This window comes from Desmodus rotundus, chromosome 1 (genome assembly GCF_022682495.2).
Source record: "Desmodus rotundus isolate HL8 chromosome 1, HLdesRot8A.1, whole genome shotgun sequence".
In the NCBI taxonomy this organism is placed as follows: Eukaryota; Metazoa; Chordata; class Mammalia; order Chiroptera; family Phyllostomidae; genus Desmodus; species Desmodus rotundus.
The window spans coordinates 41,346,411-41,374,058 of NC_071387.1; positions in this window are offsets into that span (position 1 = coordinate 41,346,411).

Genomic DNA, 27,648 nt, shown 5'->3' on the forward strand with positions numbered 1-27,648 from the left:
AAGCCTGGGGAAGCATCTGGAGCCATGGTGCCCAGGGCTGGGGAATTTCCCGGGGACTCTCTCGTGGTCCAGGTGCCCTCTCTCGCCCGTGGAGTGCCCACGCCATTCCTTAACCACCGCAGGACACCTGCATCCCGACATAAGCGTCCCTGTGCCTCCTATGGGCTCGGACACATGGGGCGGGGGTGCCAGTATACGACCTACGTGGAGGCAAACCCGCAGACACCACCGTCCAGTCACCACCACCCCGAAGATCCCCCTGTTCTTCCATCCGTAAAGGGATCCCCCTTTACGGATGGAAGAACAGGGCGGAGGCCCCCAGGAGATGGCTTTTGTCCGAGCCGGGGCTGGCCAGTTTCGGGCCCAGACTCGGAACCCCGCATGCGCACCCAGGCCCCTCCACCACAAGCCTCCCTCGGGGCAACATGCCCCACCCTTGAGTAACCAGGCCAGTTTCCCATGTTCCCTGGGCAGGTGACCCAGGAAACGGAAGCCCTTCCTGCCCCCAGAGGACCTCACATTTTCCCCTGGCCACACTTCCCAGCAGTTCTCCCGCCCCCGCATCGGCAGAGTGCCCAGGGAGGACCTGGGGACCTGGGGCCTGGGCTGGGCCCAGCCAGGGTTATGCGCCAGGTGAAGAGGGCCGGAGCGGGCGGTCCCCACGACCATGGAAGGGTTCTCCAGGGAGGACTCAGGCCTGCGCCCCGCCTGGGCCCCTAAGAGTCTTGCTTTGGCTAAAACTGCCCCACCCTGCCCCGAGGTGTCAAACTTGGACCCACCTGCCTCCACTCTCTAATATCTGGCCTAAACTACTCGAGAAGGGACTGTGACCAGTGCGACTTCGGTCCCCCAACGCTCCAAGCCCCCTCCCTATAAACGCATCCAAGGTCTCGGGTCCTTGGTGTCCGAAAATGACATTCACCTGCGGCGAACCCGAGCCCAGTTGAGCAATATCAGGCCCCAGGGCAGGAGCCTGGGGAAGCTTCTGGAGCCAAGGTGCCCAGGGCTGGGGAATTTCCCGGGGGCTCTCTCGTGGTCCAGGTGCCCTCTCTCGCCCGTGGAGTGCCCACGCCATTCCTTAACCACCGCAGGACACCTGCATCCCGAGATAAGCGGCGCTGTGCCTCCAAGGGGCTCGGACACATGGGGCGGGGGTGACAGTATACGGCCTACGTGGAGGCAAACCCGCAGACACCACCGTCCAGTCACCACCACCCCGAAGATCCCCCTGTTCTTCCATCCGTAAAGGGATCCCCCTTTACGGATGGAAGAACAGGGGGGAGGCCCCCAGGAGATGGCTTTTGTCCGAGCCGGGGCTGGCCAGTTTCGGGCCCAGACTCGGAACCCCGCATGCGCACCCAGGCCCCTCCACCACAAGCCTCCCTCGGTGCAACATGCCCACCCTTGAGTAACCAGGCCAGGTTGCCAGGTTCCCTGGGCACGTGACCCGGGAAACGGAAGCCCTTCCTGCCCCCAGAGGACCTCACATTTTCCCCTGGCCACACTTCCCAGCAGTTCTCCCGCCCCCACATCGGCAGAGTGCCCAGGGAGGACCTGGGGACCTGGGGCCTGGGCTGGGCCCAGCCAGGGTTATGCGCCAGGTGAAGAGGGCCGGAGCGGGCGGTCCCCACGACCATGGAAGGGTTCTCCAGGGAGGACTCAGGCCTGCGCCCCGCCTGGGCCCCTAAGAGTCTTGCTTTGGCTAAAACTGCCCCACCCTGCCCCGAGGTGTCAAACTTGGACCCACCTGCCTCCACTCTCTAATATCTGGCCTAAACTACTCGAGAAGGGACTGTGACCAGTGCGACTTCGGTCCCCCAGCGCTCCAAGCCCCCTCCCAATAAACGCATCCAAGGTCTCGGGTCCTTGGTGTCCGAAAATGACATTCACCTGCGGCGAACCCGAGCCCAGTTGAGCAATATCAGGCCCCAGGGCAGGAGCCTGGGGAAGCTTCTGGAGCCAAGGTGCCCAGGGCTGGGGAATTTCCCGGGGGCTCTCTCGTGGTCCAGGTGCCCTCTCTCGCCCGTGGAGTGCCCACGCCATTCCTTAACCACCGCAGGACACCTGCATCCCGAGATAAGCGGCGCTGTGCCTCCAAGGGGCTCGGACACATGGGGCGGGGGTGACAGTATACGGCCTACGTGGAGGCAAACCCGCACACACCACCGTCCAGTCACCACCACCCCGAAGATCCCCCTGTTCTTCCATCCGTAAAGGGATCCCCCTTTACGGATGGAAGAACAGGGGGGAGGCCCCCAGGAGATGGCTTTTGTCCGAGCCGGGGCTGGCCAGTTTCGGGCCCAGACTCGGAACCCCGCATGCGCACCCAGGCCCCTCCACCACAAGCCTCCCTCGGGGCAACATGCCCCACCCTTGAGTAACCAGGCTAGGTTCCCAGGTTCCCTGGGCAGGTGACCCGGGAAACGGAAGCCCTTCCTGCCCACAGAGGACCTCACATTTTCCCCTGGCCACACTTCCCAGCAGTTTCCCGCCCCGGCATAGGCAGAGTGCCCAGGGAGGACCTGGGGACCTGGGGCCAGGGCTCGGCCCAGCCCCGGTTATGCGCCAGGTGAAGAGGGCCAGGGCGGGCGGTCCCCACGACCATGGAAGGGTTCTCCAGGGGGGACTCAGGCCTGCGCCCCGCCTGGGCCCCTAAGAGTCTTGCTTTGGCTCAAACTGCCCCACCCTGCCCCGAGGTGTCAAACTTGGACCCACCTGCCTCCACTCTCTAATATCTGCCCTAAACTACTCGAGAAGGGACTGTGACCAGTGCGACTTCGGTCCCCCAGCGCTCCAAGCCCCCTCCCAATAAACGCATCCAAGGTCTCGGGTCCTTGGTGTCCGCAAATGACATTCACCTGCGGCGAACCCGGGCCCAGGTGAGCAAGATCAGGCCCCAGGGCAGGAGCCTGGGGAAGCATCTGGAGCCATGGTGCCCAGGGCTGGGGAATTTCCCGGGGACTCTCTCGTGGTCCAGGTGCCCTCTCTCGCCCGTGGAGTGCCCACGCCATTCCTTAACCACCGCAGGACACCTGCATCCCGAGATAAGCGTCCCTGTGCCTCCTATGGGCTCGGACACATGGGGCGGGGGTGCCAGTATACGACCTACGTGGAGGCAAACCCGCAGACACCACCGTCCAGTCACCACCACCCCGAAGATCCCCCTGTTCTTCCATCCGTAAAGGGATCCCCCTTTACGGATGGAAGAACAGGGGGGAGGCCCCCAGGAGATGGCTTTTGTCCGAGCCGGGGCTGGCCAGTTTCGGGCCCAGACTCGGAACCCCGCATGCGCACCCAGGCCCCTCCACCACAAGCCTCCCTCGGGGCAACTTGCCCCACCCTTGAGTAACCAGGCCAGGTTCCCAGGTTCCCTGGGCAGGTGACCCGGGAAATGGAAGCCCTTCCTGCCCGCAGGAGACCTCACATTTTCCCCTGGCCACAATCCCAGCAGTTCTCCCGCCCCAGCAACCGCAGAGTGCCCAGGGAGGACATGGGGACCTGGGGCCAGGCCTGGGCCCAGCCACGGTTATGCGCCAGGTGAAGAGGGCCAGGGCGGGCGGTCCCCACGACCATGGAAGCGTTCTCCAGGGAGGACTCAGGCCTGCGCCCCGCCTGGGCCCCTAAGAGTCTTGCTTTGGCTCAAACTGCCCCACCCTGCCCCTAGGTGTCAAACTTGGACCCTCCTGCCTCCACTCTCTAATATCTGCCCTAAACTACTCGAGAAGGGACTGTGACCAGTGCGACTTCGGTCCCCCAGCGCTCCAAGCCCCCTAACAATAAACGCATCCAAGGTCTCGGGTCCTTGTGTCCGCAAATGACATTCACCTGTGGCGAACCCGGGCCCAGTTGAGCAAGATCAGGCCCCAGGGCAGGAGCCTGGGGAAGCATCTGGAGCCATGGTGCCCAGGGCTGGGGAATTTCCCGGGGGCTCTCTCGTGGTCCAGGTGCCCTCTCTCGCCCGTGGAGTGCCCACGCCATTCCTTAACCACCGCAGGACACCTGCATCCCTAGATAAGCGGCGCTGTGCCTCCAAGGGGCTCGGACACATGGGGCGGGGGTGCCAGTATACGGCCTACGTGGAGGCAAACCCGCAGACACCACCGTCCAGTCACCACCACCCCGAAGATCCCCCTGTTCTTCCATCCGTAAAGGGATCCCCCTTTACCGATGGAAGAACAGGGGGGAGGCCCCCAGGAGATGGCTTTTGTCCGAGCCGGGGCTGGCCAGTTTCGGGCCCAGACTCGGAACCCCGCATGCGCACCCAGGCCCCTCCACCACAAGCCTCCCTCGGGGCAACTTGCCCCACCCTTGAGTAACCAGGCCAGGTTCCCAGGTTCCCTGGGCACGTGACCCGGGAAACGGAAGCCCTTCCTGCCCCCAGAGGACCTCACATTTTCCCCTGGCCACACTTCCCAGCAGTTCTCCGGCCCCCGCATAGGCAGAGTGCCCAGGGAGGACCTGGGGACCTGGGGCCATGCTGGGCCCAGCCACGGTTATACGCCAGGTGAAGAGGGCCAGGGCGGGCGGTCCCCACGACCATGGGAGGGTTCTCCAGGGGGGACGCAGGCCTGCGCCCCGCCTGGGCCCCTAAGAGTCTTGCTTTGGCTCAAACTGCCCCACCCTGCCCCGAGGTGTCAAACTTGGACCCACCTGCCTCCACTCTCTAATATCTGCCCTAAACTACTCGAGAAGGGACTGTGACCAGTGCGACTTCGGTCCCCCAGCGCTCCAAGCCCCCTCCCAATAAACGCATCCAAGGTCTTGGGTCCTTGTGTCCGCAAATGACATTCACCTGCGCCGAACCCGGACCCAGTTGAGCAAGATCAGGCCCCAGGGAAGGAGCCTGGGGAAGCATCTGGAGCCATGGTGCCCAGGGCTGGGGAATTTCCCGGGGGCTCTCACGTGGTCCAGGTGCCCTCTCTCGCCCGTGGAGTGCCCACGCCATTCCTTAACCACCGCAGGACACCTGCATCCCTAGATAAGCGGCGCGGTGCCTCCAAGGGGCTCGGACACATGGGGCGGGGGTGCCAGTATACGGCCTACGTGGAGGCAAACCCGCAGACACCACCGTCCAGTCACCACCACCCCGAAGATCCCCCTGTTCTTCCATCCGTAAAGGGATCCCCCTTTACGGATGGAAGAACAGGGGGGAGGCCCCCAGGAGATGGCTTTTGTCCGAGCCGGGGCTGGCCAGTTTCGGGCCCAGACTCGGAACCCCGCATGCGCACCCAGGCCCCTCCACCACAAGCCTCCCTCGGGGCAACATGCCCCACCCTTGAGTAACCAGGCCAGGTTCCCAGGTTCCCTGGGCACGTGACCCGGGAAACGGAAGCCCTTCCTGCCCCCAGAGGACCTCACATTTTCTCCTGGCCACACTTCCCAGCAGTTCTCCCGCCCCCGCATCGGCAGAGTGCCCAGGGAGGACCTGGGGACCTGGGGCCTGGGCTGGGCCCAGCCAGGGTTATGCGCCAGGTGAAGAGGGCCGGAGCGGGCGGTCCCCACGACCATGGAAGGGTTCTCCAGGGAGGACTCAGGCCTGCGCCCCGCCTGGGCCCCTAAGAGTATTGCTTTGGCTAAAACTGCCCCACCCTGCCCCGAGGTGTCAAACTTGGACCCACCTGCCTCCACTCTCTAATATCTGCCCTAAACTACTCGAGAAGGGACTGTGACCAGTGCGACTTCGGTCCCCCAGCGCTCCAAGCCCCCTCCCAATAAACGCATCCAAGGTCTCGGGTCCTTGGTGTCCGCAAATGACATTCACCTGCGGCGAACCCGGGCCCAGGTGAGCAAGATCAGGCCCCAGGGCAGGAGCCTGGGGAAGCATCTGGAGCCATGGTGCCCAGGGCTGGGGAATTTCCCGGGGACTCTCTCGTGGTCCAGGTGCCCTCTCTCGCCCGTGGAGTGCCCACGCCATTCCTTAACCACCGCAGGACACCTGCATCCCGACATAAGCGTCCCTGTGCCTCCTATGGGCTCGGACACATGGGGCGGGGGTGCCAGTATACGACCTACGTGGAGGCAAACCCGCAGACACCACCGTCCAGTCACCACCACCCCGAAGATCCCCCTGTTCTTCCATCCGTAAAGGGATCCCCCTTTACGGATGGAAGAACAGGGCGGAAGCCCCCAGGAGATGGCTTTTGTCCGAGCCGGGGCTGGCCAGTTTCGGGCCCAGACTCGGAACCCCGCATGCGCACCCAGGCCCCTCCACCACAAGCCTCCCTCGGGGCAACATGCCCCACCCTTGAGTAACCAGGCCAGGTACCCATGTTCCCTGGGCAGGTGACCCAGGAAACGGAAGCCCTTCCTGCCCCCAGAGGACCTCACATTTTCCCCTGGCCACACTTCCCAGCAGTTCTCCCTCCCCCGCATCGGCAGAGTGCCCAGGGAGGACCTGGGGACCTGGGGCCTGGGCTGGGCCCAGCCAGGGTTATGCGCCAGGTGAAGAGGGCCGGAGCGGGCGGTCCCCACGACCATGGAAGGGTTCTCCAGGGAGGACTCAGGCCTGCGCCCCGCCTGGGCCCCTAAGAGTCTTGCTTTGGCTAAAACTGCCCCACCCTGCCCCGAGGTGTCAAACTTGGACCCACCTGCCTCCACTCTCTAATATCTGGCCTAAACTACTCGAGAAGGGACTGTGACCAGTGCGACTTCGGTCCCCCAACGCTCCAAGCCCCCTCCCTATAAACGCATCCAAGGTCTCGGGTCCTTGGTGTCCGAAAATGACATTCACCTGCGGCGAACCCGAGCCCAGTTGAGCAATATCAGGCCCCAGGGCAGGAGCCTGGGGAAGCTTCTGGAGCCAAGGTGCCCAGGGCTGGGGAATTTCCCGGGGGCTCTCTCGTGGTCCAGGTGCCCTCTCTCGCTCGTGGAGTGCCCACGCCATTCCTTAACCACCGCAGGACACCTGCATCCCGAGATAAGCGCCCCTGTGCCTCCAAGGGGCTCGGACACATGGGGCGGGGGTGACAGTATACGGCCTACGTGGAGGCAAACCCGCAGACACCACCGTCCAGTCACCACCACCCCGAAGATCCCCCTGTTCTTCCATCCGTAAAGGGATCCCCCTTTACGGATGGAAGAACAGGGGGGAGGCCCCCAGGAGATGGCTTTTGTCCGAGCCGGGGCTGGCCAGTTTCGGGCCCAGACTCGGAACCCCCTTGCGCACCCAGGCCCCTCCACCACAAGCCTCCCTCGGGGCAACATGCCCCACCCTTGAGTAACCAGGCTAGGTTCCCAGGTTCCCTGGGCAGGTGACCCGGGAAACGGAAGCCCTTCCTGCCCGCAGGAGACCTCACATTTTCCCCTGGCCACACTTCCCAGCAGTTCTCCCGCCCCAGCAACCGCAGAGTGCCCAGGGAGGACATGGGGACCTGGGGCCAGGGCTGGGCCCAGCCACGGTTATGCGCCAGGTGAAGAGGGCCAGGGCGGGCGGTTCCCACGACCATGGAAGGGTTCTCCAGGGAGGACTCAGGCCTGCGCCCCGCCTGGGCCCCTAAGAGTCTTGCTTTGGCTCAAACTGCCCCACCCTGCCCCTAGGTGTCAAACTTGGACCCTCCTGCCTCCACTCTCTAATATCTGCCCTAAACTACTCGAGAAGGGACTGTGACCAGTGCGACTTCGGTCCCCCAGCGCTCCAAGCCCCCTAACAATAAACGCATCCAAGGTCTCGGGTCCTTGTGTCCGCAAATGACATTCACCTGTGGCGAACTGGGGCCCAGTTGAGCAAGATCAGGCCCCAGGGCAGGAGCCTGGGGAAGCATCTGGAGCCATGGTGCCCAGGGCTGGGGAATTTCCCGGGGGCTCTCTCGTGGTCCAGGTGCCCTCTCTCGCCCGTGGAGTGCCCACGCCATTCCTTAACCACCGCAGGACACCTGCATCCCGAGATAAGCGGACCTGTGCCTCCAAGGGGCTCGGACACATGGGGCGGGGGTGCCAGTATACGGCCTACGTGGAGGCAAACCCGCAGACACCACCGTCCAGTCACCACCACCCCGAAGATCCCCCTGTTCTTCCATCCGTAAAGGGATCCCCCTTTACCGATGGAAGAACAGGGGGGAGGCCCCCAGGAGATGGCTTTTGTCCGAGCCGGGGCTGGGCAGTTTCGGGCCCAGACTCGGAACCCCGCATGCGCACCCAGGCCCCTCCACCACAAGCCTCCCTCGGGGCAACTTGCCCCACCCTTGAGTAACCAGGCCAGGTTCCCAGGTTCCCTGGGCACGTGACCCGGGAAACGGAAGCCCTTCCTGCCCCCAGAGGACCTCACATTTTCCCCTGGCCACACTTCCCAGCAGTTCTCCGGCCCCCGCATAGGCAGAGTGCCCAGGGAGGACCTGGGGACCTGGGGCCATGCTGGGCCCAGCCACGGTTATACGCCAGGTGAAGAGGGCCAGGGCGGGCGGTCCCCACGACCATGGGAGGGTTCTCCAGGGGGGACGCAGGCCTGCGCCCCGCCTGGGCCCCTAAGAGTCTTGCTTTGGCTCAAACTGCCCCACCCTGCCCCGAGGTGTCAAACTTGGACCCACCTGCCTCCACTCTCTAATATCTGCCCTAAACTACTCGAGAAGGGACTGTGACCAGTGCGACTTCGGTCCCCCAGCGCTCCAAGCCCCCTCCCAATAAACGCATCCAAGGTCTTGGGTCCTTGTGTCCCCAAATGACATTCACCTGCGCCGAACCCGGACCCAGTTGAGCAAGATCAGGCCCCAGGGAAGGAGCCTGGGGAAGCATCTGGAGCCATGGTGCCCAGGGCTGGGGAATTTCCCGGGGGCTCTCACGTGGTCCAGGTGCCCTCTCTCGCCCGTGGAGTGCCCACGCCATTCCTTAACCACCGCAGGACACCTGCATCCCTAGATAAGCGGCGCTGTGCCTCCAAGGGGCTCGGACACATGGGGCGGGGGTGCCAGTATACGGCCTACGTGGAGGCAAACCCGCAGACACCACCGTCCAGTCACCACCACCCCGAAGATCCCCCTGTTCTTCCATCCGTAAAGGGATCCCCCTTTACCGATGGAAGAACAGGGGGGAGGCCCCCAGGAGATGGCTTTTGTCCGAGCCGGGGCTGGCCAGTTTCGGGCCCAGACTCGGAACCCCGCATGCGCACCCAGGCCCCTCCACCACAAGCCTCCCTCGGGGCAACTTGCCCCACCCTTGAGTAACCAGGCCAGGTTCCCAGGTTCCCTGGGCACGTGACCCGGGAAACGGAAGCCCTTCCTGCCCCCAGAGGACCTCACATTTTCCCCTGGCCACACTTCCCAGCAGTTCTCCGGCCCCCGCATAGGCAGAGTGCCCAGGGAGGACCTGGGGACCTGGGGCCATGCTGGGCCCAGCCACGGTTATACGCCAGGTGAAGAGGGCCAGGGCGGGCGGTCCCCACGACCATGGGAGGGTTCTCCAGGGGGGACGCAGGCCTGCGCCCCGCCTGGGCCCCTAAGAGTCTTGCTTTGGCTCAAACTGCCCCACCCTGCCCCGAGGTGTCAAACTTGGACCCACCTGCCTCCACTCTCTAATATCTGCCCTAAACTACTCGAGAAGGGACTGTGACCAGTGCGACTTCGGTCCCCCAGCGCTCCAAGCCCCCTCCCAATAAACGCATCCAAGGTCTTGGGTCCTTGTGTCCGCAAATGACATTCACCTGCGCCGAACCCGGACCCAGTTGAGCAAGATCAGGCCCCAGGGAAGGAGCCTGGGGAAGCATCTGGAGCCATGGTGCCCAGGGCTGGGGAATTTCCCGGGGGCTCTCACGTGGTCCAGGTGCCCTCTCTCGCCCGTGGAGTGCCCACGCCATTCCTTAACCACCGCAGGACACCTGCATCCCTAGATAAGCGGCGCTGTGCCTCCAAGGGGCTCGGACACATGGGGCGGGGGTGCCAGTATACGGCCTACGTGGAGGCAAACCCGCAGACACCACCGTCCAGTCACCACCACCCCGAAGATCCCCCTGTTCTTCCATCCGTAAAGGGATCCCCCTTTACGGATGGAAGAACAGGGGGGAGGCCCCCAGGAGATGGCTTTTTCCGAGCCGGGGCTGGCCAGTTTCGGGCCCAGACTCGGAACCCCGCATGCGCACCCAGGCCCCTCCACCACAAGCCTCCCTCGGGGCAACATGCCCCACCCTTGAGTAACCAGGCCAGGTTCCCAGGTTCCCTGGGCACGTGACCCGGGAAACGGAAGCCCTTCCTGCCCCCAGAGGACCTCACATTTTCTCCTGGCCACACTTCCCAGCAGTTCTCCCGCCCCCGCATCGGCAGAGTGCCCAGGGAGGACCTGGGGACCTGGGGCCTGGGCTGGGACCAGCCAGGGTTATGCGCCAGGTGAAGAGGGCCGGAGCGGGCGGTCCCCACGACCATGGAAGGGTTCTCCAGGGAGGACTCAGGCCTGCGCCCCGCCTGGGCCCCTAAGAGTATTGCTTTGGCTAAAACTGCCCCACCCTGCCCCGAGGTGTCAAACTTGGACCCACCTGCCTCCACTCTCTAATATCTGGCCTAAACTACTCGAGAAGGGACTGTGACCAGTGCGACTTCGGTCCCCCAGCGCTCCAAGCCCCCTCCCAATAAACGCATCCAAGGTCTCGGGTCCTTGGTGTCCGCAAATGACATTCACCTGCGGCGAACCCGGGCCCAGGTGAGCAAGATCAGGCCCCAGGGCAGGAGCCTGGGGAAGCATCTGGAGCCATGGTGCCCAGGGCTGGGGAATTTCCCGGGGACTCTCTCGTGGTCCAGGTGCCCTCTCTCGCCCGTGGAGTGCCCACGCCATTCCTTAACCACCGCAGGACACCTGCATCCCGACATAAGCGTCCCTGTGCCTCCTATGGGCTCGGACACATGGGGCGGGGGTGCCAGTATACGACCTACGTGGAGGCAAACCCGCAGACACCACCGTCCAGTCACCACCACCCCGAAGATCCCCCTGTTCTTCCATCCGTAAAGGGATCCCCCTTTACGGATGGAAGAACAGGGCGGAGGCCCCCAGGAGATGGCTTTTGTCCGAGCCGGGGCTGGCCAGTTTCGGGCCCAGACTCGGAACCCCGCATGCGCACCCAGGCCCATCCACCACAAGCCTCCCTCGGGGCAACATGCCCCACCCTTGAGTAACCAGGCCAGGTTCCCATGTTCCCTGGGCAGGTGACCCAGGAAACGGAAGCCCTTCCTGCCCCCAGAGGACCTCACATTTTCCCCTGGCCACACTTCCCAGCAGTTCTCCCGCCCCCGCATCGGCAGAGTGCCCAGGGAGGACCTGGGGACCTGGGGCCTGGGCTGGGCCCAGCCAGGGTTATGCGCCAGGTGAAGAGGGCCGGAGCGGGCGGTCCCCACGACCATGGAAGGGTTCTCCAGGGAGGACTCAGGCCTGCGCCCCGCCTGGGCCCCTAAGAGTCTTGCTTTGGCTAAAACTGCCCCACCCTGCCCCGAGGTGTCAAACTTGGACCCACCTGCCTCCACTCTCTAATATCTGGCCTAAACTACTCGAGAAGGGACTGTGACCAGTGCGACTTCGGTCCCCCAACGCTCCAAGCCCCCTCCCTATAAACGCATCCAAGGTCTCGGGTCCTTGGTGTCCGAAAATGACATTCACCTGCGGCGAACCCGAGCCCAGTTGAGCAATATCAGGCCCCAGGGCAGGAGCCTGGGGAAGCTTCTGGAGCCAAGGTGCCCAGGGCTGGGGAATTTCCCGGGGGCTCTCTCGTGGTCCAGGTGCCCTCTCTCGCCCGTGGAGTGCCCACGCCATTCCTTAACCACCGCAGGACACCTGCATCCCGAGATAAGCGGCGCTGTGCCTCCAAGGGGCTCGGACACATGGGGCGGGGGTGACAGTATACGGCCTACGTGGAGGCAAACCCGCAGACACCACCGTCCAGTCACCACCACCCCGAAGATCCCCCTGTTCTTCCATCCGTAAAGGGATCCCCCTTTACGGATGGAAGAACAGGGGGGAGGCCCCCAGGAGATGGCTTTTGTCCGAGCCGGGGCTGGCCAGTTTCGGGCCCAGACTCGGAACCCCGCTTGCGCACCCAGGCCCCTCCACCACAAGCCTCCCTCGGGGCAACATGCCCCACCCTTGAGTAACCAGGCTAGGTTCCCAGGTTCCCTGGGCAGGTGACCCGGGAAACGGAAGCCCTTCCTGCCCGCAGGAGACCTCACATTTTCCCCTGGCCACACTTCCCAGCAGTTCTCCCGCCCCAGCAACCGCAGAGTGCCCAGGGAGGACATGGGGACCTGGGGCCAGGGCTGGGCCCAGCCACGGTTATGCGCCAGGTGAAGAGGGCCAGGGCGGGCGGTCCCCACGACCATGGAAGGGTTCTCCAGGGAGGACTCAGGCCTGCGCCCCGCCTGGGCCCCTAAGAGTCTTGCTTTGGCTCAAACTGCCCCACCCTGCCCCTAGGTGTCAAACTTGGACCCTCCTGCCTCCACTCTCTAATATCTGCCCTAAACTACTCGAGAAGGGACTGTGACCAGTGCGACTTCGGTCCCCCAGCGCTCCAAGCCCCCTAACAATAAACGCATCCAAGGTCTCGGGTCCTTGTGTCCGCAAATGACATTCACCTGTGGCGAACTGGGGCCCAGTTGAGCAAGATCAGGCCCCAGGGCAGGAGCCTGGGGAAGCATCTGGAGCCATGGTGCCCAGGGCTGGGGAATTTCCCGGGGGCTCTCTCGTGGTCCAGGTGCCCTCTCTCGCCCGTGGAGTGCCCACGCCATTCCTTAACCACCGCAGGACACCTGCATCCCGAGATAAGCGGACCTGTGCCTCCAAGGGGCTCGGACACATGGGGCGGGGGTGCCAGTATACGGCCTACGTGGAGGCAAACCCGCAGACACCACCGTCCAGTCACCACCACCCCGAAGATCCCCCTGTTCTTCCATCCGTAAAGGGATCCCCCTTTACCGATGGAAGAACAGGGGGGAGGCCCCCAGGAGATGGCTTTTGTCCGAGCCGGGGCTGGGCAGTTTCGGGCCCAGACTCGGAACCCCGCATGCGCACCCAGGCCCCTCCACCACAAGCCTCCCTCGGGGCAACTTGCCCCACCCTTGAGTAACCAGGCCAGGTTCCCAGGTTCCCTGGGCACGTGACCCGGGAAACCGAAGCCCTTCCTGCCCCCAGAGGACCTCACATTTTCCCCTGGCCACACTTCCCAGCAGTTCTCCGGCCCCCGCATAGGCAGAGTGCCCAGGGAGGACCTGGGGACCTGGGGCCATGCTGGGCCCAGCCACGGTTATACGCCAGGTGAAGAGGGCCAGGGCGGGCGGTCCCCACGACCATGGGAGGGTTCTCCAGGGGGGACGCAGGCCTGCGCCCCGCCTGGGCCCCTAAGAGTATTGCTTTGGCTAAAACTGCCCCACCCTGCCCCGAGGTGTCAAACTTGGACCCACCTGCCTCCACTCTCTAATATCTGCCCTAAACTACTCGAGAAGGGACTGTGACCAGTGCGACTTCGGTCCCCCAGCGCTCCAAGCCCCCTCCCAATAAACGCATCCAAGGTCTTGGGTCCTTGTGTCCCCAAATGACATTCACCTGCGCCGAACCCGGACCCAGTTGAGCAAGATCAGGCCCCAGGGAAGGAGCCTGGGGAAGCATCTGGAGCCATGGTGCCCAGGGCTGGGGAATTTCCCGGGGGCTCTCACGTGGTCTAGGTGCCCTCTCTCGCCCGTGGAGTGCCCACGCCATTCCTTAACCACCGCAGGACACCTGCATCCCTAGATAAGCGGCGCTGTTCCTCCAAGGGGCTCGGACACATGGGGCGGGAGTGCCAGTATACGGCCTACGTGGAGGCAAACCCGCAGACACCACCGTCCAGTCACCACCACCCCGAAGATCCCCCTGTTCTTCCATCCGTAAAGGGATCCCCCTTTACGGATGGAAGAACAGGGGGGAGGCCCCCAGGAGATGGCTTTTGTCCGAGCCGGGGCTGGCCAGTTTCGGGCCCAGACTCGGAACCCCGCATGCGCACCCAGGCCCCTCCACCACAAGCCTCCCTCGGGGCAACATGCCCCACCCTTGAGTAACCAGGCCAGGTTCCCAGGTTCCCTGGGCACGTGACCCGGGAAACGGAAGCCCTTCCTGCCCCCAGAGGACCTCACATTTTCCCCTGGCCACACTTCCCATCAGTTCTCCCGCCCCCGCATACGCAGAGTGCCCAGGGAGGACCTGGGGACCTGGGGCCAGGGCTGGGCCCAGCCACGGTTATACGCCAGGTGAAGAGGGCCAGGGCGGGCGGTCCCCACGACCATGGGAGGGTTCTCCAGGGGGGACTCAGGCCTGCGCCCCGCCTGGGCCCCTAAGAGTCTTGCTTTGGCTCAAACTGCCCCACCCTGCCCCGAGGTGTCAAACTTGGACCCACCTGCCTCCACTCTCTAATATCTGCCCTAAACTACTCGAGAAGGGACTGTGACCAGTGCGACTTCGGTCCCCCAGCGCTCCAAGCCCCCTCCCAATAAACGCATCCAAGGTCTTGGGTCCTTGTGTCCGCAAATGACATTCACCTGCGCCGAACCCGGACCCAGTTGAGCAAGATCAGGCCCCAGGGAAGGAGCCTGGGGAAGCATCTGGAGCCATGGTGCCCAAGGCTGGGGAATATCCCGGGGGCTCTCACATGGTCCAGGTGCCCTCTCTCGCCCGTGGAGTGCCCACGCCATTCCTTAACCACCGCAGGACACCTGCATCCCGAGATAAGCGGCCCTGTGCCTCCAAGGGGCTCGGACACATGGGGCGGGGGTGACAGTATACGGCCTACGTGGAGGCAAACCCGCAGACACCACCGTCCAGTCACCACCACCCCGAAGATCCCCCTGTTCTTCCATCCGTAAAGGGATCCCCCTTTACGGATGGAAGAACAGGGGGGAGGCCCCCAGGAGATGGCTTTTGTCTGAGCCGGGGCTGGCCAGTTTCGGGCCCAGACTCAGAACCCCGCATGCGCACCCAGGCCCCTCCACCACAAGCCTCCCTCGGGGCAACATGCCCCACCCTTGAGTAACCAGGCCAGGTTCCCAGGTTCCCTGGGCAGGTGACCCGGGAAACGGAAGCCCTTCCTGCCCGCAAAGGACCTCACATTTTCCCCTGGCCACACTTCCCAGCAGTTCTCCCGCCCCCGCATCCGCATAGTGCCCAGGGAGGACCTGGGGACCTGGGGCCAGGGCTGGGCCCAGCCACGGTTATGCGCCAGGTGAAGAGGGCCAGGGCGGGCGGTCCCCACGACCATGGAAGGGTTCTCCAGGGGGGACTCAGGCCTGCGCCCCGCCTGGGCCCCTAAGAGTGTTGCTTTGGCTCAAACTGCCCCACCCTGCCCCGAGGTGTCAAACTTGGACCCACCTGCCTCCACTCTCTAATATCTGCCCTAAACTACTAGAGAAGGGACTGTGACCAGTGCGACTTCGGTCCCCCAGCGCTCCAAGCCCATCCCAATAAACGCATCCAAGGTCTCGGGTCCTTGGTGTCCGCAAATGACATTCACCTGCGGCGAACCCGGGCCCACTTGAGCAACATCAGGCCCCTGGGCTGGAGCCTGGGGAAGCATCTGGAGCCATGGTGCCCAGGGCTGGGGAATTTCCCGGGGGCTCTCTCGTGGTCCAGGTGCCCTCTCTCGCCCGTGGAGTGCCCACGCCATTCCTTAACCACCGCAGGACACCTGCATCCCGAGATAAGCGTCCCTGTGCCTCCTATGGGCTCGGACACATGGGGCGGGGGTGCCAGTATACGGCCTACGTGGAGGCAAACCCGCAGACACCACCGTCCAGTCACCACCACCCCGAAGATCCCCCTGTTCTTCCATCCGTAAAGGGATCCCCCTTTACGGATGGAAGAACAGGGGGGAGGCCCCCAGGAGATGGCTTTTGTCCGAGCCGGAGCTGGCCAGTTTCGGGCCCAGACTCGGAAACCCGCATGCGCACCCAGGCCCCTCCACCACAAGCCTCCCTCGATGCAACATGCCCCACCCTTGAGTAACCAGGCCAGGTTCCCAGGTTCCCTGGGCACGTGACCCGGGATACGGAAGCCCTTCCTGCCCCCAGAGGACCTCACATTTTCCCCTGGCCACACTTCCCAGCAGTTCTCCGGCCCCCGCATAGGCAGAGTGCCCAGGGAGGACCTGGGGACCTGGGGCCATGCTGGGCCCAGCCACGGTTATACGCCAGGTGAAGAGGGCCAGGGCGGGCGGTCCCCACGACCATGGGAGGGTTCTCCAGGGGGGACGCAGGCCTGCGCCCCGCCTGGGCCCCTAAGAGTCTTGCTTTGGCTCAAACTGCCCCACCCTGCCCCGAGGTGTCAAACTTGGACCCACCTGCCTCCACTCTCTAATATCTGCCCTGAACTACTCGAGAAGGGACTGTGACCAGTGCAACTTCTGTCCCCCACCGCTCCAAGCCCCCTCCCAATAAACGCATCCAAGGTCTCGGGTCCTTGGTGTCCGCAAATGACATTCACCATCCCCCTTTACGGATGGAAGAACAGGGTGGAGGCCCCCAGGAGATGGCTTTTGTCCGAGCCGGGGCTGGCCAGTTTCGGGCCCCGACTCGGAACCCCGCATGCGCACTCAGGCCCCTCCACCACAAGCCTCCCTCGGGGCAACATGCCCCACCCTTGAGTAACCAGGCCAGGTTCCCATGTTCCCTGGGCAGGTGACCCAGGAAACGGAAGCCCTTCCTGCCCGCAGAGGACCTCACATTTTCCCCTGGCCACACTTCCCAGCAGTTTCCCGCCCCGGCATAGGCAGAGTGCCCAGGGAGGACCTGGGGACCTGGGGCCAGGGCTCGGCCCAGCCACGGTTATGCGCCAGGTGAAGAGGGCCAGGGCGGGCGGTCCCCACCACCATGGAAGGGTTCTCCAGGGAGGACTCAGGCCTGCGCCCCGCCTGGGCCCCTAAGAGTCTTGCTTTGGCTCAAACTGCCCCACCCTGCCCCTAGGTGTCAAACTTGGACCCTCCTGCCTCCACTCTCTAATATCTGCCCTAAACTACTCGAGAAGGGACTGTACCCAGTGCGACTTCGGTCCCGCAGCGCTCCAAGCCCCCTAACAATAAACGCATCCAAGGTGTCGGGTCCTTGTGTCCGCAAATGACATTCACCTGTGGCGAACCCGGGCCCAGTTGAGCAAGATCAGGCCCCAGGGCAGGAGCCTGGGGAAGCATCTGGAGCCATGGTGCCCAGGGCTGGGGAATTTCCCGGGGGCTCTCTCGTGGTCCAGGTGCCCTCTCTCGCCCGTGGAGTGCCCACGCCATTCCTTAACCACCGCAGGACACCTGCATCCCGAGATAAGCGGACCTGTGCCTCCAAGGGGCTCGGACACATGGGGCGGGGGTGCCAGTATACGGCCTACGTGGAGGCAAACCCGCAGACACCACCGTCCAGTCACCACCACCCCGAAGATCCCCCTGTTCTTCCATCCGTAAAGGGATCCCCCTTTACCGATGGAAGAACAGGGGGGAAGCCCCCAGGAGATGGCTTTTGTCCGAGCCGGGGCTGGCCAGTTTCGGGCCCAGACTCGGAACCCCGCATGCGCACCCAGGCCCCTCCACCACAAGCCTCCCTCGGGGCAACATGCCCCACCCTTGAGTAACCAGGCCAGGTTCCCAGGTTCCCTGGGCAGGTGACCCGGGAAACGGAAGCCCTTCCTACCCGCAGGAGACCTCACATTTTCCCCTGCCACACTTCCCAGCAGTTCTCCCGCCCCAGCAACCGCAGAGTGCCCAGGGAGGACATGGGGACCTGGGGCCAGGGCTGGGCACAGCCACGGTTATGCGCCAGGTGAAGAGGGCCAGGGCGGGCGGTCCCCACGACCATGGGAGGGTTCTCCAGGGGGGACTCAGGCCTGCGCCCCGCCTGGGCCCCTAAGAGTCTTGCTTTGGCTCAAACTGCCCCACCCTGCCCCGAGGTGTCAAACTTGGACCCACCTGCCTCCACTCTCTAATATCTGCCCTAAACTACTAGAGAAGGGACTGTGACCAGTGCGACTTCGGTCCCCCAGCGCTCCAAGCCCACTCCCAATAAACGCATCCAAGGTCTCGGGTCCTTGGTGTCCGCAAATGACATTCACCTGCGGCGAACCCGGGCCCACTTGAGCAACATCAGGCCCCTGGGCTGGAGCCTGGGGAAGCATCTGGAGCCATGGTGCCCAGGGCTGGGGAATTTCCCGGGGGCTCTCTCGTGGTCCAGGTGCCCTCTCTCGCCCGTGGAGTGCCCACGCCATTCCTTAACCACCGCAGGACACCTGCATCCCGAGATAAGCGTCCCTGTGCCTCCTATGGGCTCGGACACATGTGGCGGGGGTGCCAGTATACGGCCTACGTGGAGGCAAACCCGCAGACACCACCGTCCAGTCACCACCACCCCGAAGATCCCCCTGTTCTTCCATCCGAAAAGGGATCCCCCTTTACGGATGGAAGAACAGGGGGGAGGCCCCCAGGAGATGGCTTTTGTCCGAGCCGGAGCTGGCCAGTTTCGGGCCCAGACTCGGAAACCCGCATGCGCACCCAGGCCCCTCCACCACAAGCCTCCCTCGGGGCAACATGCCCCACCCTTGAGTAACCAGGCCAGGTTCCCAGGTTCCCTGGGCACATGACCCGGGAAACGGAAGCCCTTCCTGCCCCCAGATGACCTCACATTTTCCCCTGGCCACACTTCCCAGCAGTTCTCCCGCCCCAGCAACCGCAGAGTGCCCAGGGAGGACATGGGGACCTGGGGCCAGGGCTGGGCCCAGCCACGGTTATACTCCAGGTGAAGCGGGCCAGGGCGGGCGGTACCCACGACCATGGGAGGGTTCTCCAGGGGGGACTCAGGCCTGCGCCCCGCCTGGGCCCCTAAGAGTCTTGCTTTGGCTCAAACTGCCCCACCCTGCCCCGAGGTGTCAAACTTGGGCCCACCTGCCTCCACTCTCTAATATCTGCCCTAAACTACTCTAGAAGGGACTGTGACCAGTGCGACTTCGGTCCCCCAGCGCTCCAAGCCCCCTCACAATAAACGCATCCAAGGTCTTGGGTCCTTGTGTCCGCAAATGACATTCACCTGCGGCGAACCCGGGCCCAGTTGAGCAAGATCAGGCCCCAGGGCAGGAGCCTGGGGAAGCTTCTGGAGCCAAGGTGCCCAGGGCTGGGGAATTTCCCGGGGGCTCTCTCGTGGTCCTGGTGCCCTCTCTCACCCGTGGAGTGCCCACGCCATTCCTTAACCACCGCAGGACACCTGCATCCCGAGATAAGCGGCCCTGTGCCTCCAAGGGGCTCGGACACATGGGGCGGGGGTGCCAGTGTAAGGCCTACGTGGAGGCAAACCCGCAGACACCACCGTCCAGTCACCACCACCCCGAAGATGCCCCTGTTTTTTCATCCGTAAAGGGATCCCCCTTTACGGAAGGAAGAAGAGGGTGGAGGCTCCCAGGAGATGGCTTTTGTCCGAGCCGGGGCTGGCCAGTTTCGGGCCCAGACTCGGAACCCCGCAGGCGCACCCAGGCCCCTCCACCACAAGCCTCCCTCGATGCAACATGCCCCACCCTTGAGTAACCAGGCCAGGTTCCCAGGTTCCCTGGGCACGTGACCCGGGATATGGAAGCCCTTCCTGCCCCCAGAGGACCTCACATTTTCCCCTGACCACACTTCCCAGCAGTTCTCCCGCCCCCGCATAGGCAGAGTGCCCAGGGAGGACCTGCGGACCTGGGGCCAGGGCGGGGCCCAGCCAGGGTTATGCGCCAGGTGAAGAGGGCCAGGGCGGGCGGTCCCCACGACTATGGAAGGGTTCTCCAGGGGGGACTCAGGCCTGCGCCCCGCCTGGGCCCCTAAGAGTCCTGCTTTGGCTCAAACTGCCCCACCCTGCCCCGAGGTGTCAAACTTGGACCCACCTGCCTCCACTCTCTAATATCTGCCCTGAACTACTCGAGAAGGGACTGTGACCAGTGCAACTTCTGTCCCCCACCGCTCCAAGCCCCCTCCCAATAAACGCATCCAAGGTCTCGGGTCCTTGGTGTCCGCAAATGACATTCACCTGGGGTGAACCCGGGCCCAGTTGAGCAAGATCAGGCCCCAGGGCAGGAGCCTGGGGAAGCATCTGGAGCCATGGTGCCCACGGCTGGGGAATTTCCCGGGGGCTCTCTCGTGGTCCAGGTGCCTCTCTCGCCCGTGGAGTGCCCACGCCATTCCTTAACCACCGCAGGACACCTGCATCCCGAGATAAGCGGCCCTGTGCCTCCAAGGGGCTCGGACACATGGGGCGGGGGTGCCAGTATACGGCCTACATGGAGGCAAACCCGCAGACACCACCGTCCAGTCACCACCACCCCGAAGATCCCCCTGTTCTTCCATCCGTAAAGGGATCCCCCTTTACGGATGGAACAACAGGGGGGAGGCCCCCAGGAGATGGCTTTTGTCTGAGCCGGGGCTGGCCAGTTTCGGGCCCAGACTCAGAACCCCGCATGCGCACCCAGGCCCCTCCACCACAAGCCTCCCTCGGGGCAACATGCCCCACCCTTGAGTAACCAGGCCAGGTTCCCAGGTTCCCTGGGCAGGTGACCCGGGAAACGGAAGCCCTTCCTGCCCGCAAAGGACCTCACATTTTCCCCTGGCCACACTTCCCAGCAGTTCTCCCGCCCCCGCATCCGCATAGTGCCCAGGGAGGACCTGGGGACCTGGGGCCAGGGCTGGGCCCAGCCACGGTTATGCGCCAGGTGAAGAGGGCCAGGGCGGGCGGTCCCCACGACCATGGAAGGGTTCTCCAGGGGGGACTCAGGCCTGCGCCCCGCCTGGGCCCCTAAGAGTGTTGCTTTGGCTCAAACTGCCCCACCCTGCCCCGAGGTGTCAAACTTGGACCCACCTGCCTCCACTCTCTAATATCTGCCCTAAACTACTCGAGAAGGGACTGTGACCAGTGCGACTTCGGTCCCCCAGCGCTCCAAGCCCCCCCCAATAAACGCATCCAAGGTCTCGGATCCTTGGTGTCCGCAAATGACATTCACCTGCGGTGAACCCAGGCCCAGTTGAGCAAGATCAGGCCCCAGGGCAGGAGCCTGGGGAAGCATCTGGAGCCATGGTGCCCAGGGCTGGGGAATTTCCCGGGGGCTCTCTCGTGGTCCTGGTGCCCTCTCTCACCCGTGGAGTGCCCACGCCATTCCTTAACCACCGCAGGACACCTGCATCCCGAGATAAGCGGCCCTGTGCCTCCAAGGGGCTCGGACACATGGGGCGGGGGTGCCAGTGTAAGGCCTACGTGGAGGCAAACCGGCAGACACCACCGTCCAGTCACCACCACCCCGAAGATGCCCCTGTTTTTTCATCCCTAAAGGGATCCCCCTTTACGGATGGAAGAACAGGGTGGAGGCCCCCAGGAGATGGCTTTTGTCCGAGCCGGGGCTGGCCAGTTTCGGGCCCAGACTTGGAACCCCGCATGCGCACCCAGGCCCCTCCACCACAAGCCTCCCTCGGGGCAACATGCCCGACCCTTGAGTAACCAGGCTAGGTTCCCATGTTCCCTGGGCAGGTGACCCAGGAAACGGAAGCCCTTCCTGCCCGCAGAGGACCTCACATTTTCCCCTGGCCACACTTCCCAGCAGTTTCCCGCCCCGGCATAGGCAGAGTGCCCAGGGAGGACCTGGGGACCTGGGGCCAGGGCTGGGCCCAGCCACGGTTATGCGCCAGGTGAAGAGGGCCAGGGCGGGCGGTCCCCACGACCATGGAAGGGTTCTCCAGGGGGGACTCAGGCCTGCGCCCCGCCTGGGCCCCTAAGAGTGTTGCTTTGGCTCAAACTGCCCCACCCTGCCCCGAGGTGTCAAACTTGGACCCACCTGCCTCCACTCTCTAATATCTGCCCTAAACTACTAGAGAAGGGACTGTGACCAGTGCGACTTCGGTCCCCCAGCGCTCCAAGCCCATCCCAATAAACGCATCCAAGGTCTCGGGTCCTTGGTGTCCGCAAATGACATTCACCTGCGGCGAACCCGGGCCCACTTGAGCAACATCAGGCCCCTGGGCTGGAGCCTGGGGAAGCATCTGGAGCCATGGTGCCCAGGGCTGGGGAATTTCCCGGGGGCTCTCTCGTGGTCCAGGTGCCCTCTCTCGCCCGTGGAGTGCCCACGCCATTCCTTAACCACCGCAGGACACCTGCATCCCGAGATAAGCGTCCCTGTGCCTCCTATGGGCTCGGACACATGGGGCCGGGGTGCCAGTATACGGCCTACGTGGAGGCAAACCCGCAGACACCACCGTCCAGTCACCACCACCCCGAAGATCCCCCTGTTCTTCCATCCGTAAAGGGATCCCCCTTTACGGATGGAAGAACAGGGGGGAGGCCCCCAGGAGATGGCTTTTGTCCGAGCCGGAGCTGGCCAGTTTCGGGCCCAGACTCGGAAACCCGCATGCGCACCCAGGCCCCTCCACCACAAGCCTCCCTCGATGCAACATGCCCCACCCTTGAGTAACCAGGCCAGGTTCCCAGGTTCCCTGGGCACGTGACCCGGCATACGGAAGCCCTTCCTGCCCCCAGAGGACCTCACATTTTCCCCTGGCCACACTTCCCAGCAGTTCTCCGGCCCCCGCATAGGCAGAGTGCCCAGGGAGGACCTGGGGACCTGGGGCCATGCTGGGCCCAGCCACGGTTATACGCCAGGTGAAGAGGGCCAGGGCGGGCGGTCCCCACGACCATGGGAGGGTTCTCCAGGGGGGACGCAGGCCTGCGCCCCGCCTGGGCCCCTAAGAGTCTTGCTTTGGCTCAAACTGCCCCACCCTGCCCCGAGGTGTCAAACTTGGACCCACCTGCCTCCACTCTCTAATATCTACCCTGAACTACTCGAGAAGGGACTGTGACCAGTGCAACTTCTGTCCCCCACCGCTCCAAGCCCCCTCCCAATAAACGCATCCAAGGTCTCGGGTCCTTGGTGTCCGCAAATGACATTCACCTGCGGCGAACCCGGGCCCAGGTGAGCAAGATCAGGCCCCAGGGCAGGAGCCTGGGGAAGCATCTGGAGCCATGGTGCCCAGGGCTGGGGAATTTCCCGGGGACTCTCTCGTGGTCCAGGTGCCCTCTCTCTCCCGTGGAGTGCCCACGCCATTCCTTAACCACCGCAGGACACCTGCATCCCGAGATAAGCGTCCCTGTGCCTCCTATGGGCTCGGACACATGGGGCGGGGGTGCCAGTATACGGCCTACGTGGAGGCAAACCCGCAGACACCACCGTCCAGTCACCACCACCCCGAAGATCCCCCTGTTCTTCCATCCGTAAAGGGATCCCCCTTTACGGATGGAAGAACAGGGCGGAGGCCCCCAGGAGATGGCTTTTGTCCGAGCCGGGGCTGGCCAGTTTCGGGCCCAGACTCGGAACCCCGCATGCGCACCCAGGCCCCTCCACCACAAGCCTCCCTCGGGGCAACATGCCCCACCCTTGAGTAACCAGGCCAGGTTCCCAGGTTCCCTGGGCACGTGACCCGGGAAACGGAAGCCCTTCCTGCCCCCAGATGACCTCACATTTTCCCCTGGCCACACTTCCCAGCAGTTCTCCCGCCCCCGCATAGGCAGAGTGCCCAGGGAGGACCTGGGGACCTGGTGCCAGGGCTGGGCCCAGCCACGGTTATACGCCAGGGGAAGAGGGCCAGGGCGGGCGGTCCCCACGACCATGGGAGGGTTCTCCAGGGGGGACTCAGGCCTGCGCCCCGCCTGGGCCCCTAAGAGTCTTGCTTTGGCTCAAACTGCCCCACCCTGCCCCGAGGTGTCAAACTTGGACCCACCTGCCTCCACTCTCTAATATCTGCCCTAAACTACTCGAGAAGGGACTGTGACCAGTGCGACTTTGGTCCCCCAGCGCTCCAAGCCCCCTCACAATAAACGCATCCAAGGTCTCGGGTCCTTGGTGTCCGCAAATGACATTCACCATCCCCCTTTAGGGATGGAAGAACAGGGTGGAGGCCCCAAGGAGATGGCTTTTGTCCGAGCCGGGGCTGGCCAGTTTCGGGCCCAGACTCGGAACCCCGCATGCGCACTCAGGCCCCTCCACCACAAGCCTCCCTCGGGGCAACATGCCCCACCCTTGAGTAACCAGGCCAGGTTCCCATGTTCCCTGGGCAGGTGACCCAGGAAACGGAAGCCCTTCCTGCCCGCAGAGGACCTCACATTTTCCCCTGGCCACACTTCCCAGCAATTTCCCGCCCCGGCATAGGCAGAGTGCCCAGGGAGGACCTGGGGACCTGGGGCCAGGGCTCGGCCCAGCCACGGTTATGCGCCAGGTGAAGAGGGCCAGGGCGGGCGGTCCCCACGACCATGGAAGGGTTCTCCAGGGAGGACTCAGGCCTGCGCCCCGCCTGGGCCCCTAAGAGTCTTGCTTTGGCTCAAACTGCCCCACCCTGCCCCTAGGTGTCAAACTTGGACCCTCCTGCCTCCACTCTCTAATATCTGCCCTAAACTACTCGAGAAGGGACTGTGACCAGTGCGAATTCGGTCCCGCAGCGCTCCAAGCCCCCTAACAATAAACGCATCCAAGGTCTCGGGTCCTTGTGTGCGCAAATGACATTCACCTGTGGCGAACCCGGGCCCAGTTGAGCAAGATCAGGCCCCAGGGCAGGAGCCTGGGGAAGCATCTGGAGCCATGGTGCCCAGGGCTGGGGAATTTCCCGGGGGCTCTCTCGTGGTCCAGGTGCCCTCTCTCGCCCGTGGAGTGCCCACGCCATTCCTTAACCACCGCAGGACACCTGCATCCCGAGATAAGCGGACCTGTGCCTCCAAGGGGCTCGGACACATGGGGCGGGGGTGCCAGTATACGGCCTACGTGGAGGCAAACCCGCAGACACCACCGTCCAGTCACCACCACCCCGAAGATCCCCCTGTTCTTCCATCCGTAAAGGGATCCCCCTTTACCGATGGAAGAACAGGGGGGAGGCCTCCAGGAGATGGCTTTTGTCCGAGCCGGGGCTGGCCAGTTTCGGGCCCAGACTCGGAACCCCGCATGCGCACCCAGGCCCCTCCACCACAAGCCTCCCTCGGGGCAACATGCCCCACCCTTGAGTAACCAGGCCAGGTTGCCAGGTTCCCTGGGCACGTGACCCGGGAAACGGAAGCCCTTCCTGCCCCCAGAGGACCTCACATTTTCCCCTGGCCACACTTCCCAGCAGTTCTCCCGCCCCCGCATAGGCAGAGTGCCCAGGGAGGACCTGGGGACCTGGGGCCAGGGCTGGGCCCAGCCACGGTTATACGCCAGGTGAAGAGGGCCAGGGCGGGCGGTCCCCACGACCATGGGAGGGTTCTCCAGGGGGGACGCAGGCCTGCGCCCCGCCTGTGCCCCTAAGAGTCTTGCTTTGGCTCAAACTGCCCCACCCTGCCCCGAGGTGTCAAACTTGGACCCACCTGCCTCCACTCTCTAATATCTGCCCTAAACTACTCGAGAAGGGACTGTGACCAGTGCGACTTCGGTCCCCCAGCGCTCCAAGCCCCCTCCCAATAAACGCATCCAAGGTCTTGGGTCCTTGTGTCCGCAAATGACATTCACCTGCGCCGAACCCGGACCCAGTTGAGCAAGATCAGGCCCCAGGGAAGGAGCCTGGGGAAGCATCTGGAGCCATGGTGCCCAGGGCTGGGGAATTTCCCGGGGGCTCTCACGTGGTCCAGGTGCCCTCTCTCGCCCGTGGAGTGCCCACGCCATTCCTTAACCACCGCAGGACACCTGCATCCCGAGATAAGCGGCGCTGTGCCTCCAAGGGGCTCGGACACATGGGGCGGGGGTGACAGTATACGGCCTACGTGGAGGCAAACCCGCAGACACCACCGTCCAGTCACCACCACCCCGAAGATCCCCCTGTTCTTCCATCCGTAAAGGGATCCCCCTTTACGGATGGAAGAACAGGGGGGAGGCCCCCAGGAGATGGCTTTTGTCCGAGCCGGGGCTGGCCAGTTTCGGGCCCATACTCGGAACCCCGCATGCGCACCCAGGCCCCTCCACCACAAGCCTCCCTCGGGGCAACATGCCCCACCCTTGAGTAACCAGGCCAGGTTCCCAGTTTCCCTGGGCACGTGACCCGGGAAACGGAAGCCCTTCCTGCCCCCAGATGACCTCACATTTTCCCCTGGCCACACTTCCCAGCAGTTCTCCCGCCCCAGCAACCGCAGAGTGCCCAGGGAGGACATGGGGACCTGGGGCCAGGGCTGGGCCCAGCCACGGTTATACGCCAGGTGAAGAGGGCCAGGGCGGGCGGTACCCACGACCATGGGAGGGTTCTCCAGGGGGGACTCAGGCCTGCGCCCCGCCTGGGCCCCTAAGAGTCTTGCTTTGGCTCAAACTGCCCCACCCTGCCCCGAGGTGTCAAACTTGGTCCCACCTGCCTCCACTCTCTAATATCTGCCCTAAACTACTCGAGAAGGGACTGTGACCAGTGCAACTTCTGTCCCCCACCGCTCCAAGCCCCCTCCCAATAAACGCATCCAAGGTCTCGGGTCCTTGGTGTCCGAAAATGACATTCACCTGCGGCGAACCCGAGCCCAGTTGAGCAATATCAGGCCCCAGGGCAGGAGCCTGGGGAAGCTTCTGGAGCCAAGGTGACCAGGGCTGGGGAATTTCCCGGGGGCTCTCTCGTGGTCCAGGTGCCCTCTCGCGCCCGTGGAGTGCCCACGCCATTCCTTAACCATCGCAGGACACCTGCATCCCTAGATAAGCGGCCCTGTGCCTCCAAGGGGCTCGGACACATGGGGCGGGGGTGCCAGTGTAAGGCCTACGTGGAGGCAAACCGGCAGACACCACCGTCCAGTCACCACCACCCCGAAGATCCCCCTGTTCTTCCATCCGTAAAGGGATCCCCCTTTACGGATGGAAGAACAGGGTGGAGGCCCCCAGGAGATGGCTTTTGTCCGAGCCGGGGCTGGCCAGTTTCGGGCCCAGACTCGGAACCCCGCATGCGCACTCAGGCCCCTCCACCACAAGCCTCCCTCGGGGCAACATGCCCCACCCTTGAGTAACCAGGCCAGGTTCCCATGTTCCCTGGGCAGGTGACCCAGGAAACGGAAGCCCTTCCTGCCCGCAGAGGACCTCACATTTTCCCCTGGCCACACTTCCCAGCAGTTTCCCGCCCTGGCATAGGCAGAGTGCCCAGGGAGGACCTGGGGACCTGGGGCCAGGGTTCGGCCCAGCCACGGTTATGCGCCAGGTGAAGAGGGCCAGGGCGGGCGGTCCCCACGACCATGGAAGGGTTCTCCAGGGGGGACTCAGGCCTGCGCCCCGCCTGGGCCCCTAAGAGTCTTGCTTTGGCTCAAACTGCCCCACCCTGCCCCGAGGTGTCAAACTTGGACCCACCTGCCTCCACTCTCTAATATCTGCCCTAAACTACTCGAGAAGGGACTGTGACCAGTGCGACTTCGGTCCCCCAGCGCTCCAAGCCCCCCCCAATAAACGCATCCAAGGTCTCGGATCCTTGGTGTCCGCAAATGACATTCACCTGCGGCGAACCCGGGCCCAGTTGAGCAACATCAGGCCCCAGGGCAAGAGCCTGGGGAAGCATCTGGAGCCATGGTGCCCAGGTCTGGGGAATTTCCCGGGGGCTCTCTCGTGGTCCAGGTGCCCTCTCTCGCCCGTGGAGAGCCCACGCCATTCCTTAACCACCGCAGGACACCTGCATCCCGAGATAAGCGGCGCTGTGCCTCCAAGGGGCTCGGACACATGGGGCGGGGGTGCCAGTATACGGCCTACGTGGAGGCAAACCCGCAGACACCACCGTCC